The sequence below is a fragment of the Triticum urartu genome, chromosome 7A, assembly GCF_056163025.1.
Source record: "Triticum urartu cultivar PI428250 chromosome 7A, HENAU_Tu73, whole genome shotgun sequence".
In the NCBI taxonomy this organism is placed as follows: Eukaryota; Viridiplantae; Streptophyta; class Magnoliopsida; order Poales; family Poaceae; genus Triticum; species Triticum urartu.
This window is the reverse complement of record NC_141879.1, coordinates 697,263,324-697,275,699: the sequence shown is the minus strand read 5'-3', so window position 1 is coordinate 697,275,699 and position 12,376 is coordinate 697,263,324. Positions and strand designations below refer to the sequence as shown.

The window sequence follows — 12,376 nt, the reverse complement described above, 5'->3', positions numbered from 1 at the left end:
CTAGACTAGCAGATGTAGGGGATGTAGGTTGGTACGGTCTACCCATCGTAATGTGCTAGCGCTTCTGAAAGACTATGTCTCGGTCATCCGTTTCTCAAACACCGTGTAGTGCGAAAAACCAAACGGAGGCGATCGAGTCTTGTGGGGAAAAGTGCGCAAACCTCTGCAGAGTGTGTAAACTAATCATGGTTAGCCGTGTCCCCGGTTATGGACATCTTGAGTATCTAGTACCTGGATTATCATGTGAATCTCAACATGTTACTCTAAAATTAACTTTGTTGGGTTTGTTTAATGATGATGTTTAATTGGGATTGAGAATGCTGTCAACCATTCTCAATGTTTAACAACCACCATGATAGTTAAATAAATTTATTCCTTTGCAGTAGGGAAAACTTGGCTTTACGCAAAACTGTAACCATAGAGTTTCCCACCAGCCAAATATGCATGTAGAATAGTTGTTTCATTTCATTACTCTCTATGTGTTACATTGTCAGCATATTCCATGTGCAGACCCGTTTTCGGGCTGCAAATTTAATGTTGCGGACTTTTCAGACGACGATTAAGGAGTTTCAGGTCGTGGTTCTATACTCAGTGATGCCGTTGGAGTTGATGGACTCACTTATCTTCCAAGCCTTCCGCTATTATCGTTATTAGATGGCCTTAAGCCATATTTATTTAATAAGTTCTCTTCTGAGACATTTGATGTAATAAGTGTGTGATTGCTACTCTACTATAAATCCTTCAAGTACTGTGTGGTGTCAGCATTACTGATCCAGGAATGACACCGAAGCATAGAGATTGGACCGTTTGAGGTCTGGTCGCTACAATGAGTTGTTACTCTTCGCCTTTATTTCTTACTAATGTCCGTCGAGTGTGCACGCACCCATACATATAGCTCCCAAGCATATAAGCAACTAAAAGAAAGTCAAGTTATCTTCAAGTGAGCAGCCTGCACGGATAGTACTCGAGACAATCCACCTCATTATTATGTTGTTATAGTGTTATTAGGAAATACAAAATGCAGATTGTGCTATACACTCACACTATCACAGATATGTTAGATTTGGGAGGCATTGGGAAAAGATCATCTTGGAGGTAATTGGCACATAGGCGGTGCATCTCCATGCACCATTACTGATGGATAGCCTGAAGCTTGCTGATATGAAAGCTGAGAGCAACCACAGCCTTCTGTTCTTAATAAATGATTTGTAGTATTCATAGCATAGGACTAGTTAGTAGTTTTGAAGAATTCTCATGCCTTTCCTTTTTACACTAACACCCTGGTTTGCCATCAATCACGGTTTGTATAATATTAATATGCACTTTCTTTTTGGATAATCCACTTCTCTTGCCATCCTAAGGAACTGGGAATGGTGCAAATGGCTGCTACAGACTCGAGCATTAACCAACAATTTCCTTGGTAGCCTAGTAAGCAACAAACCACAAAGTACACAATGGCAATACTCAATGTAATATAGGTAAACATGATCCAAATTCTAGAAGTTTGATTCACAAGTTTGAAAAAAGGGGGATCTGATATACCCAGGTTTTGAACACTCTATGTACAAGTGTTCTTTTTTATCTCTATTTCTTTAAAAATAAGTATCTATCACCATGACAGAAAATTCCATTTTAATTGTTGAAAAATTCAAAAAACATATTTTGACGTTTCAGTTTATCGACTAGAAACTTTAAAAGTAGGTGGCACCGAAGCAGAAAAATAAGTCCAGTTGCCAGTAAGCGCTATTTGTACAATGAGAGATTACAAATCCGGATTGGGGCGCCCGCATGGAGTGTTTGGAGTTGATCGGACCGACAGACAAAGTGATGGCTGGCGATGGAGTTCTATAAAATACGACGATCTATTTCATTCCAGATATCCAAGGTCAAATAGGGAGCAAATTAGCAATAGTAGCGTTTCTTTGGTTCCCACCGGCCATGCTGCTCCACCAATCGTGGAGGGATCCGAAACACAAAGTATGCAACATATAAAAGTTCCTAAAATTGCATATCTAAGTTTTAAAAGATCACGAAAAAGAATTAAGAACCTCGTTGTGTTGGTTAGAACTTCTTTTTTCCGCATTGAGCCTTTTGTAATTATTTAAATTTTATAAATGTATTTCCACAAATATGAAGAAAAAGGGGTTGTTCAAATATACGCAGGGTACGAATGCTCTCAGTACACAAGTATTACTACTATGGTTCGTTCTTTACACAAAGGGGGAAAAAGAAACGCATGTGCATCATAGAGAAAAGCACGATTAGACGGAACAGACTGTGCATACCGGAGACATCACCCATGTTTCAAGGGAGAGTAAGAACAATATATCTGTGAGTCAAACTAGCCGTGTGAGTAATCACTAGACAGCGAAGTTTGGAATTAAGCTCTGTGGAACGAATAAACTTGGTGGATTGAAAGCCAGAGCAGCCGAAGGCTAGATTGAACAAGAGAAGATGCATGCACATGCTCACGGACTAGTGACACACACAGCAGGCGGACACCTGTTCTAAATACCATGTGGGTGTTGCTTTTGCCATATGACTCCAGCATGAGCGTGGATACGTGTACGTTGGGCCGTATTTGCTGGGTTCATTACAAGACTAGCCGGTTCCATACTTCTGGGTCTCATGGTAGAAGCGATATACAGTACTGTTTCGATTCACAGGGTACATATCTTTGTCGGAAAAGTTGATAGGATTGAGATGTGATGTAGGATAAGGTAGTATATGTTTCCTATATATCACTCTTACTTTTACACTGACATAAAAGTGTTAGTGATAAACTAAAGATATCTCTGAGGAGAATGATAAACTACTTATTATGCAAAAGTTGTACCCACATTCCTTCGTCCTCGACAGATAATAACCTATACAATCATTTGCTGAGCAGGCATATGTTTTTAACCTCTATGTTTTCAATCCCTAAACGTGCTTGGTCCTCCGGTTTGCATATTATACCCCACTTGGTTAAGCTATATTTGGTCTTGATCTCATCGCATTGCTAGAAAAAGCGTGATCGATAGAAGTCTAACCTTATTTGTACCCCCTTGGGTACATAAAAAAAGAGAGTAGGAATATCGGCATGCTTATTAACATCGAGTTTATCAGAATCAGCCGACCTTGATAAGACATAAGCTTGCCCTTCCAACAGCTTAGCTTTTTTTCAAATCGATCCTCAACACATTTCGACTCCTTATTGGTTAGTTTTTGATGGTGAATTGGTATACCCACATAACTAAATGGTAAAGATCCTAATTCACATCTAAACAACTGTGTATAAGTATCTTGTTCATCTTGGGCACGCCCAAAACAGAATAGTTGGTTTTTGATAAAGTTGATCTTCAACCCCGACAGTTGTTCGAAAAGGCATAACACATGTTTCATATTTATAGCCTTTGCTAGATCATACTCCATGAAAATAATTGCATCATTGGTGTATTGTAGTATGGACACTCCACCATCCACGAGATGTGGTGCGAGTCGACCCACCTGCCCGTACTCTTTGGCCCGGCCGATAAGAACTGCCAATATATATATATATCTGCCATGTTGAACAGAATAGGAGACATCGGGTCCACTTGTCTTAGGCCCTTCTGCATCTGGAAAAAATGAATTGTGATATCATTTACCTTGATCCTGACGCTGCCTTTTTGGACAACTGAAAGTGACCTTTTGTTCTTGCGACAAATTTTTCTGAAAATATGCTATGCGGCAGTCCAAAATTCCATGAAAGAAAATCATGTGAACGACGGAAAGATTTCAAGACGTAAAGGATGTGCAACACGAATGTGGTGATATACCTTCTGAAAAATATTGACACAACCTAGCAAGTCCAACTGAAACCAGTTTATCATATACTTCATATTTGGTCTTAATATCCATCGAAGTACAACAGGCTCACATGGTTGAGAAGTGGATGTGCAAACTCAAACAAACTTCTACTACCCCCGCCCTATATTATAAGACATTTTGTTAGGTATCCGAGCATACAAAAACATCTTATAACTTGGAATAAAGGAAGTACGATTTATAAAAATAAATTGGCATGCCAATCACTCGTCTTCAATACTACATGCCATCCACCTTGTCAATGAGTTAGTACCCTATATATTTTTCTCTAAACTACCCATCAAGTTTCCATGCATATATATATGCCTCCCATCGATACCCACCTAGTGTGTGCTGGATATATTATCTTTTTTTATGTGAATGCATATTTTATCTCCAGTGGGCTTCTTGGTTAGTATCCAAGATACATTCCATTTTTTCTTTTGTTAAAGTTAATGCAATAAGAAACATATGCTCGGAAGACATCAAACTATCACAAATATGTTGGTTTGGGAGGCATTAGGAAAATACCAGCCTGTACCTACTAAAACTCTTGTTTTGTATCTACTCTGCATCATTACTTTCAATACAGGGAATTATCGGACAAGACCTTTTACAGTACACCAAGTCTTTGTGGACCATTTATTTTCGTGAGCCATTAGCCAAGGTATGGCAATACTACATAAGAATTCCAACGGAGGTGGGACAGCTGCCTCCTCATCGCCGAGGCAGACGAGCACAACATGGCGGTGTGGCACGAGCGCTTCCCGCAAGATGTTGCCGCCGAGAACGAGTTCTAGGCACAAAGGAGGGTGGAGCGAGCCGTGTGTCAGACAGACATGCATGCGCGGAAGGAACAGGCGGAAGCCCAGATTGAGCTGGGACCTGCGTCGACCTGGGACAATCAAGATCCAGGTGGCTCGATGCGTTTACGTCGTTGGACTACACCACCGAAGAGGATGAGGAGTACCTTTGTTTAGCATAGTTTTATCTATTTTTATTTAGCGTTGTATGAACTGGCTTGTGGTATGGGGAACTATGCTATGAAATTTAAACTATGTGTTGTTTCATATTTTTTTCGTATATGTTGTTTTAAAAAAATTCTAAGCGTCGGCTGACCGCGCGTGCTTGATTTTATCGCACCTGGTGAAGCGCTATAGCGACGCACTAAATTTTGCAGCGCCTGGCAAAATTACGTGCGCTAAAACGCTATTTGGGTGCTGTAAATTTTTTTAGCGCGCCGAGTGGGCCGCGCTATTGCACGCCTGTGGGAGATGCTTTAACGGCGCAGTAAAGCGCGCAGACCGGAAATCTGACATACTACATGACTTGATTACGCGAGCTTGCTGGACGTATACGTCTGCGGCGGCACAGTACCCACCACATGCACGTGAACACATCCCCATCCCGCGTGCAGGGGAGAGCTGAGCCCGCATGTGCGGCCATGTGCGCGCGTCTTGTCCTTACCTCCGGGGCTCCTTCGTCTCCAACTTAATTTCCGAAGCCATTTTGGCCGGTGACCATGGCACGGGAGCCAGCCAGCCCAGTGAGATTATGCTATCATCATCATATACTTGAGACTTTGGGAGACGTTGATTAAGCAGCAGGCTTGTGGACATCTTGGATCATACTTGTCCATCCTATATCCACAGTTCCATAGGCACAATGTGTCTTTAGACATCCCCCGGCCCCCGCTTCGCTCCGCTCGGGGCGACGCGGGCTGCGTCCCAATCCTAGCCACCGAACCCCCTCCGCCTCCCCCCCCCCCACTCCTCGCCGCCACCAGAGGGGTTGCCGGCGAAGGCTGCGCGACTGCCAAGGAAGGCGGCGGCGAGGCCTTGCTGCTTTGTCTTCTCGCGGAGGATTCGGAAGCCGAGGCGGCGGCCTCGGGCGGTGCGGCGACGCCGGCTCTGCGGCGAGCGGCGCTCGCAGGTGCTCCTCCTCCCCCCTTGGCTGTGCGGGCAGCGAGCCGTGGAGGCGTCGGGCGCAGGTCGCGGCGGGTGGCCTGGTGCCCTTGGCTGCGCGTCAGATCTGGAGGTCCTTCCTCCCCCTTCCTTCGCCTTTTCCCCACTGGATGTGGTCTGTGGCGGTCGATGGTCGCCGGATCCATGGAAGGTGGGGACGCCGGAGGTGCGAGATCGGTCCGAGAGAAATCTTTGGCCGGTTTTCCGGTCACGACGGCGGCGGCGCCTGCTGGTGCCATTCCCCTTCTCGGAGGCGCCGTCGAGGTTCGATCCCCGCCCCCTCCCTTCTCATACCCGGGTGAAAACCTTAGCCAATTCTGGGCTTGGCGGCAGCGGCGCGGCTTCCGCGCCGTCACCTTGCTGAAGGTGTCGTCTTGGGCGAGTGGGGGGTGTGCACTGGCGTTTCGATGTGGTTTTCTGGCGTGCAGCGACATGACAGTTGGAGGTAGCGCCGGGATGCCATGCTTCACAAGATTAGTTCCTGTTTTTGTCTTATAGACCGGCCGTGTGTGTGTGTTTGCTTGCCGATGGGTCGACGCCATTGCCATGGTTGGGGAGGGGATAGGGATCCTCTCCCAGTGAGCAGCATCACGGTGTTGGCGGTCTGGACATTAATTCATTGAGGGCATCTCCAGCCGTTGGCCCTCCAGGGGGCGCCTAAAATCGCTGTCTGGGGGTGAGCCGGCGCAAAAATTGGGCCTGGGGGCAAGTTGGTCCCCAGCCGCCGGCCCCAGGGCCGCCCCCAGGCATGTTTTAAAATAAAAGAAGTTCGGCGAAGTACGGCTTAAATACGATAAAATTCGGCCAAACACGATAAATTTCGGCCAAACACGATAAATTTCGGCACATTTCGGCGAAGTTCACGGATTTTCATTACATAGCACATATACATAAACTAATCTAAAGGAAAAAGTGGCTGAAGTCGCCGTCGTCGCCGCCATCGTCGTCGTCGGCCTTCTCCTCCTTGACGTGGGCGCCCCTGCTGGACCCCTGCTCGGCGTCGCCATGGCGGACTGGTGGCGGCGCATCGTCGTCGTCGTCGTCGCTGTCGCAGATGACGACGACTCCGCCTTCGTCGCGGCCGTGTCGACGCTCCGCGAAGCGAAGCAGGGCGGCGCGCTGGCGCTCCTTCGCCTTCTCCAGGCGCTCCTTCTCCATCGCTATGGAGTCCCTGCGCGCCCATTCCAGGGCCGCGTCGTGGTCGTCGAGCTCCTCGTCACCGGCGCGGCCGGCTCCTTCTTCACCGGCGTGAGCCCCGGCTCCGTCTTCACCGGCGCGAGCCCCGGCTCCGTCTTTGGCTTGACGAAGCGCGGAGGAGGAGCCGACGAGTAAGCGCGCCGGCCGCCCTCGTTGATGACGATGCCGGCGCTACGAGTGCGCCGGCCGAGCGGCGTCTCCGCCGCGAGCTCGGCCTTGACGCCGAGCAGGGCCGGAGTGCCAGAGGAGTGGGATGAAGATCGGGAGGAGGAAGAAGAGGAGGAGGACCCGAACCTCCTTGGCGCCCATGGCCCGGCGCGTCGGTGCTGCGCCGGGGCGGCCGCCCTCGCCGGGTACGCCAATGGCGGGTTGTTGCCGCCCTCGAGGTACGTCAGCACGCCCTCGAGTGTGCGGACGGGGACGCCCCACCACAGGTGGCGCCCCTCGCTGTTCTGCCGGCCGCGACCACCGGCGCGCCGTTGGTGGACGCCAAGCGCTACTGCTGGCGGCGCTCGAAATACGCCGCCCAAGCCGCGTGGTTGTCGGCAGCGTACTGGGGGAGGGAGAGTTGGGCGTCGGTGAGGGAGGCGCGCACGACCTCGACTTTCTCGGCGAAGTACTTCGGCTTCGCCACGGCGTCGGGCAACGGGGGAATGGGCACTCCCCCGGCGCTGAGCCTCCACCCCGTCGGCCCGGCGCGCATGTCAGGCGGCGCCGGGATGTTCGCCTGGAACAGGAGCCAGGACTCCTGTTCGCGGAGCGAACGATGGCCGAAGCCGTTGGCCGCCGCCTCGTCTCCGGGGTAGCGTTCCGCCATGGCGACGGGCTCGGGAGAGGTAGAGAGATAGAGGGAGGGGCTGGGCGTCGGCGCTCGGGAGAGGTAGGGAGAGGGAGGAGCTGGGCGGCGGCGAGGGGCGGGGCTGGCGTGGGCACAGTCGAGTGCAGGCCACCGGCTATATAGCCGTGCCGCACCCGTGTGTACACGTGCGAGGGAGGGGAGGCGTCGGCGCGTCGTCCCGTGACGCGCCAGCCGTGAGGAATCAATGGCAAGGCTGACCTGCGGCAGCCTTGCCATTGATTCCCTGCGGGAACCGAGGCCGTCGGGGGAAGACGAGGCGCCGTGTCGCTGACGCGGCGGGCCCGCGGCTGTTTCGCGCCAAAACAGTTCGCCCCGGCGCCCCCGGGCGCCCCCCAGCGCGCCGGGTTCGGCCTGGCTCCGCCGGCGCTGTTTTCGGCCCAGACCGGTGAAAATCGGGCTCCTGGGGGCGCGACTAGGCCGTTTTTTTGGCGCCAGCGCGAAAAAATCACCTGGGGAGGCCTTCCTGGGGGCGCGGCTGGAGATGCCCTGAGCATTGATCTTATCTCAGCTACGGTCGCTTATCAACTCTGCTATTTGTTCCATCGGCGCCCTCGTCCTTCAGCGGCTTCGTTTCTTCGTGTGTGACCCAGTGAACTGCGGTTGGGCTCTTCTCCTGGCGATCTTTGCTCAGGGGGTTGGCCTTGCTGAGAATCTCCCAAGGTGCTCCAGAATTTATACCGTTCCTTGCTCTAGGGTGAGTTGCTCCAATTTCCGACGGTCCGGCGCCCTTCGATCCAAGGTGAGGGGCAGGGGTCCCCTTCGGATTGGAGAGGGAAGGTTCAATGACGGTGGTCTCCTTTCGGAGTGGATGAGGGCGTGTTCATCTCCACTAGGCGGGTTCTTCTCGTGAAGTTCTCTCGCTGTCTTGCTTCGGTGTGTCATTCGCGTCGAAGGGCTCCCTCAGCATTTAGCTAGTTTAACTGTAATATCTTCTTGTGCTTTCTGTCATGGTGCTTGTAGGCTGCTTTTGTAGCACCTTGTATATGTCGTCTTCAGTTTCTTTGTTTTACTTTCTCGTTGTAAGGGTGATTGTATTTCCTGGCCGGTTGATGGCTTTGTTAATTCAAAGCTGGGCTCTGCTTGAGCCTTCGTTTCAAAAAATATCCACAGTTCCATACCCAGCATAAGACAATACACAATGATAATACGTACAGCTAAGGGCCTAAGGCACAGGCAATTTGTGATGATGGGACGTTTGATATGTTTTCATATATGTAAGTCAGCATGTGTTGTGCTGTACTCTGCACCTTATATAGCTCAACTCCCTTTCAACTTTTCGAGCCATTTATGTGCAATCATGACACGGAAGCCAGCTCACTATTGTATAATCATGCGCTTGGGAGACCTTAAGCTTGTGGACATCTCGCTTCCTACTTGCAGGCGCCGTTGAGGCCCCTGCCCTCCACCCCGACTTTATGCCCAGGGGCTGGTAGAGGTGACATCGGACTGAAGGAAACTCTGGATGACTCGCTCATCCCGATGGTGGTGACGACCAAGGTTGTCGTTCTCCTCCTTGCAGGCGCCGTCGAGGTCCCTGCCCTCCACCCCGACCCCATGCCCAGGTAAACACCCCAAATCTTGGGCGGCGGGACTACATGTGTCGAGCCCTTCTTGGAGGCGCTGCCTGGTGCGTTCGGAAGCTCGGTTAGAGGAAATGCAGAAGAAGGAGCGGCGTGGCATCTGGCACATTGACAACGGCGGGTCTCTGCGGCATGGACCAGCGTGGGTGTGTGATGATGGACAAGCGCAGGATGGTGGCATTGTCTGGGTCATGGTGGCATTGACGACAGCTAGGCCTGGCAAGGTCGATGCGTCAGTACAACTCTGAAGATGAATCGGTGGAAGACGGCGGCGGCGGCCTCTGAGAGGGCGCCGGACCGGTGTGTGTCTCAGACCCGGCAATGTGGATTGGTTGGAGTCTCCGGTTTTAGATGTTAGGCTATGGTGCAAGGTCTGTTTGGTATTCGGCTCGGACTATCGGCACCCTTCATCAAGTAGAGAGGAGTAGCGATAAATGTTGCCAAGATGGTGGCTTCAGGCGTACTGATATATTACTTTGTAAAGCCTTTGTGAACAAGTAATAAAATGGTTGCATGCATCGTCCAGACGTAGAGAGAGGGTTTTCCTCCTTTTCTTAAAAAATCTCGGGTCCTACTTCTCCGTTCTACATTCATGCATAGCGACATCATCATCATGGAAGAATAAGAGCACGTCGACAGCAGGGAAGAATGTGCTCGGCGGTCACAAATAAATGCCATGAGCATGTGGTTCTATACTTTTGAGCTTCAAGTCGCCGACACAGGGTATACATCATGAAAAGGAGGAGCATTAATATCCAACATCAACAGTAAAAATCATTCATGCATGAGTGAGAGATTATGAATCAGAGACTTTGGACAATGTAGTGCGTATTAGTTTCTTGCAAGAATTCCACAATGTAGTGCGTATGAAGCACTTTGGACAAGAATTACCCCTAGCTTTTCACTGGAGATGCAGCACATCCACATGGCTATGTACGGAGAGTGTGCATGCAGGGTTACTATGGTCTAGAAGTACATCTCCACGTCATGCCTTGGTCTTGGAGCCTCAAACCATGCGCACTACATATTGGACTAGAGGGAGTATATGGGACATACATGTTCAATTAAGGTACTACTTAGTGACACCACATGCCGGAGACCAGTCTTATTTAAGCAGCAGGAGCGCCCATGTTTCTGCGCCAGCAAGTACATCATATCATCCATCGACATTACTTATCACAGCAAGTACATCCTGTCTCTACTCTAGCAAAAGAACAGAAACAACCATGCAAGGTCCTAGCACCAGCACCAAGTCCTTCAAGCAGGCCTTCGTGAAGAACCTCCTCCTCCGCCTCCAGCTACAGGCACGCCCGAACACGTCCTTCGGCGGCACCAGTAGCCTCCACGAGAGGAAGCGCGCCGTCAAGTCCTCCATGGACGTCGCTATGGCGACTGCGCATGGCGGCGGAGCGAGGTGGCCCAAGGCCATCTTGGATCCGGCGTCCAGAGCGTGCAAGGTACAGAGGTGCCGGAGGATCATGAGGAGGTGCCGCAGCTGCAAGAGGAGCAACGTTGTGGGGAGGCTGGTGAGGAGGAGGATGACGACGCTGAGGGAGGTGATACCAGGAGGCCGGGACTCCGCAGTCGACGAGGTCACCCTGCTCTGCGAGGCGATGGACTATGCCGTTCACCTGCGTGCTCAGGTCGACGTACTCCGCCGGCCCTCCGAAGCCATGTAAAGATCCAGCTCGATGGCTCGGCTGGTTCGTCAAAACTTTAGTTGCTCAATTCCATTTACGGAAAGTAGTGGCTACTCTGGGGTGTAGTACACCCGAGTTAGCAAAAGATTGAAAAATTGTGATCAAACATTGTCCAAAAAATCTGAAATTTTGGGACAGGAAACATTATCACGCGGCTGAGGTTCTTGCAAAATTTCATCTAAAAATAACATCTGAGGAGGTCTCATCAAAAATAACAAAATCACTGCTCAAACAGTGCACAAAACTTTCAGCAGCGATTTTGTTTTTTTTTTTGGGTGAGAGCTCCTCAGATATTATTTTTCGATGAAACTTGGCAAGAACCTCAAACATATGATAATGTTTGATGTAGCAAAATTTCAGATTTTTTGGATTTCGTTTGATAAACTTTTTTCAACTTTTTTGCTAACTCGGGTGTAGTATATCCGAGAGTAGAAAATCCAGTCTCATTACCGCTGATTTTCATTGTGTAAGTTACTAATAGGTCGCTCAACGACATGCAGTGATTCCAGGTCTCAGCGTCCACTTGCAGAAAAGGAGGCATTATTTAGTATGAGGTGGTGGCGTGCCGGTGCCTTTGCAAAAAGAATGACATGGTCTCCATGATGATTGATGAACAGGGAGTGGTGAAGTACATATTGTTGGAAATATGAGCAATTTACCAAATAATTTTATTAATAGAAATATTAGATAAAGCATGACTAATATAACATGGATAAAAGTAGTCATGCGATCTGACAGAGAGAAGGTAAATAACATCTGCATATATGAACTGCAACCAAACATGTCTAAAGCAGATAGTAGAAGAGGTTGCATATATGGCGTAGAACCTATCATATGTAGGACAGACACTAGAGCAAAGAACTACGACAGGACCTCTAACAGAAAGAGCAAGAACACGTACGGGACAGCAGCAGCAGTAGCACTGGACTTAGGGTCGGTGTCCTCGCCAGCCATGTCGTCGAGAAGGTTGTCGACGTCGGGGAAGAAGTCATCGGAGTCCGGGGCGTCCGTGACGAAGAAGTCAGTAGTCGCGCTGAGCGCTCCCCAAAAACCTTATCACCCTTCTCCCGTATAGGACTCAAAGAGGTGCGGTTTCGGAGGCCTACTGTCCCGACTCATGGTGCACGCCGCAAGCCGGGACGAGGAAGACAGCACCAGCTCAGCGATAGGAACCGGTGGCGAGAGGAAGAAGTAGTTCTGGTGCGTATCTCTGAGAGGAGCGACCTTGCTTTTATAGGCGCAAGAGAA

General features: G+C 49.9%; 1 pseudogene; it reads left to right on the top strand.

The window, feature by feature from the left end:
* Positions 1-10,411: 10,411 nt before the first annotated feature.
* LOC147961715 (transcription factor IBH1-like 1) lies at positions 10,412-11,148 on the top strand (annotated as a pseudogene).
* The last annotated feature ends 1,228 nt before the right edge of the window (positions 11,149-12,376 follow it).